Consider the following 3,327-nt stretch of genomic DNA (forward strand, 5'->3'; position numbering starts at 1 on the left):
CTTCTCAAGCTAAACGTTCTCAGTTCGTTTATCTTCTTCCAATTAGCAGCGCTCATAAGACCTCTGAGGATACAGCGCTATAGCTCCAACACTGAAGTGCCTTCAGCCAAGTTCCACGTAATAAAAGATAATGTTCCTGCTTCCACAAAGGTAAAACATCGAAAGCGAATTAATCTTTTCACAGTTTTAGAGTAGTTGTTATTCCATCGAAGGAGCAAAAGTATGAATTGATAAAAGTCTTCAGGGGAAACTGTTACTTCATTTCATAGAATGTCTTAAATCAGGAACTTTCTTTCCTAGTAGGATTTTGTCTATTATTTTTAAATTCCTCATGTGAAAAGTCAGAATATCACTTGCTTTACTTCACCCAAAGAGAAATATCTTGGTGTGGGAGCCACCAACACAGTTCTCATTGTCATGGATGGATGCTGTGGTACAAATTGAGATCCTGGTATATCCACACGAAAATAAAGATTAAGAAGCCTTGGTGCTTCGTGCCCAGCTGGTTCACTTGCTAGAAGTGCGGGGAGCTCTGTGCTTATGGCGCCCAGCTGCAACTTGGGTGAAATCTCCTTGTGGTTTTCTTGTATGTTTCCCTGATGCCCATGATGTTGAACATCTTTTCACGTGTGTTTTGGCCGTTCGTACATCTTTTTTGTGAAATACCTACGCATGTCTTTTGCCTATTTTTAAAATTGGGTTTTTGCTTTTAATTATTGATTTGAAGGCATTTTAATATATTCTGTATACTAGGCCTTTGTTAATTATATATGTTAGAAATATCTTCTCTCCATCTGTGCCGTAACTTGTCATTCTACAGTGCCTTTCGTAGAGCACATATTTTTAATTTCGATGAAGTCCAATTTATCGATTTCTTCTCTTACAGTTGTTCCTTTAGTGTCCTAAGAAATCCTAGCCTAGTCCCTATCTGCAAAGACTTCCTCCTATATTTTCTCCTGGAAGCTGTATACACTAGTTTTTACATTTAGACCCATGTTATATCTCAAATTAATATTTGCATGTGGCATGAAGTAGGGGGCGGAAGTTCTTTTTTTCATAAGGATATTTAGTTGCTTCAGGATTGCTTGTTAAGAAAGTTGAATTGCCTTGCTAGCTTTGTCAAAACCTGACAATTTGTGTGGGTCCCCTCTATGTTTCTCGTTTTTCCCACCCATCTCTTTGGGGGCCTGTTATGAATTAGCCAACATCAAGAGACTTATACAGATGTTCTCGGCAGTTTTGTTTATGATAACCAAATACTGGAAACAACCCAAATGTTCATGAACAAAAGAATGGATAAATCGTGATGTATTCGTACGGTGGAATACTACTCAGTGATCAAAGGAAAGAGTTACTGATACATACGAACACGTGAATAAATCTCAAATGCATAATTTTGAGCAAAAGAAACCAGATATAAAAGGTAGCATACCATATGGTTCCAATTATATGAGCTTCTAGAACACGCAAAACTGGGCTATGGTGATGGAAAGTAAAATGGCATTGACCTCTGGGTGGAGACAAGAAAGTGGCACGAGGGAACTTTTCGAGATATTAGAAATATTTCATACTTAACCGAGATGCTGGTTACATGGGGGCATCCATTTGCCAGCATTCATCCACCTGTACGCTTTAAATCTGTGTATTGAATTGTGTATATGTCTCATTTTTTTTGTGGTTATATCATTTAAAAAAAAAAAAAAAGAAAGAATAAAAGAAAAAAAAAACAGCTCACAGAATATGGAGAAACTTCTCACTGGGATCCCCCAGACAAGCCATGCCAAACCTCTTCAATTCTCCAAGTATTCTGCCTGCCATGGGGTCAGAGGCACTCAGCAAAAAATGCTACGGTTGTCTTTCAAAGACCCAAACTGGAAAGATGCTTCCAGAAAACATTTGGAAGCTGCTCAAACGCTCCCTGCCAGGAGGCACTCAGATAAACAATGGACGTGGTCCCCCCGGCCACTGGCGTCATCGGAGGGCCCAGTGCTCCCAGCCCAGTCTTTTGGGACAACCCTCCATTTGTTTCCCAGTTCTTAGCCTTCACAGCCAGAAATCTGCCTCCTGGTATCTTGCCTGCTTCCCTTCAAAGGAAGGCAGGGACAGCTCTACACAGTGTCCCACCCGCGTCTCCTCCCACCAAGGGAAACCAGGCTGGACATCCAGCCCGTCCTTCTTCCTCTACCTCTTGCCTTAAGGGAGTGCCGCAAAAATATCCACCAATGAAAGAAAAACGTTCTCCATTACGAACCAGGATCCTCCAGCCATAACCACGATGGGGCCAGGGGAGGAGGTACCCCACAAGGCAACTGGAGAATGAGGCAGGTCCTCTGACCCGCACCCACGGGCCCTTGCTCAAGGCTGTCATTGGACCATTATAGCTTCATTTGTGTAGTCATGAAGGTTTTTTCCTCTTCAAAGACTCCCTATTAAGGAGCAAATTCCCAAGTGGATTCATACCTTAGGCTGTCTGTCACTTAATGATGTCTTTTTTTTTTCTTCTGCCAATTTTCTGGTTGCAACACACACTCCCAGGTGTGACCTCCTTGCATCCTCACAAGAGCTCATGTGCAAGAGAGTGTGTTGTTGTTGTTGTTGTTTCCACCCTTTTGGGGGAAGATAAAGCTCAAGCAGTCACGTGGCTCATCCAGACCACGTAGGTGGTCAGCCGCAGAGTGGAACGAAAGGGTGGGTCTTCCCGTGAATAGGTCAGTGCTCTTCCCGGTGTATCGGGGCCCCCAGCCCTCACTGTGCACGTGGAGATTGACAGCTGGGAGAGCAGAAATAGAACCCAGGACCCGTGCCTGGGAAAGGCAAGAAGGTGCATGGGTGGAGCGTTGGGGGGTGAGTAGAAGGGGTTGACGATGGGAAAGAAGACTCATTTCACCTGATCCACAGTTTGTCACATCTGTCATCAGAGAACCTTGACATGCCAGGTTCTCAGGACGTGCTCGTAGCTGAAAGTACTTCACCAGTCTTCCAGGCCGGCAGATGAAATCAGTTAGGATTCTTCTAGCAGCACCTGATAGAAAATCCAACTCAAATTGACCTGGACATTAATGTCCAGAGGGGGACTCTAGGTTCAGGCTCAGCTTGATCCAGAGTTCAATGTCAGGAAGCCTCAGTGCCTTTTGTGCTACTGGCTACTGCTCAAAGCTACTTCTTTTGTTTTCTCTGTATTTGTATTGGTTTTCTCCTTGTGGGGCAAGTTGATTCTGGCAGCTTCAACTTACAGCCACTCAGGTTCAAGTTTAGCAAAGAAAAAAAGAGAAAGTGAGTGTGTGTGTGTGTGTGTAAGTGTGTGTATGCGCATGTGAGTGAGTGTGT

Source organism: Pteropus alecto, unplaced genomic scaffold (assembly GCF_000325575.1).
Source record: "Pteropus alecto unplaced genomic scaffold, ASM32557v1 scaffold205, whole genome shotgun sequence".
Classification (NCBI taxonomy): Eukaryota; Metazoa; Chordata; class Mammalia; order Chiroptera; family Pteropodidae; genus Pteropus; species Pteropus alecto.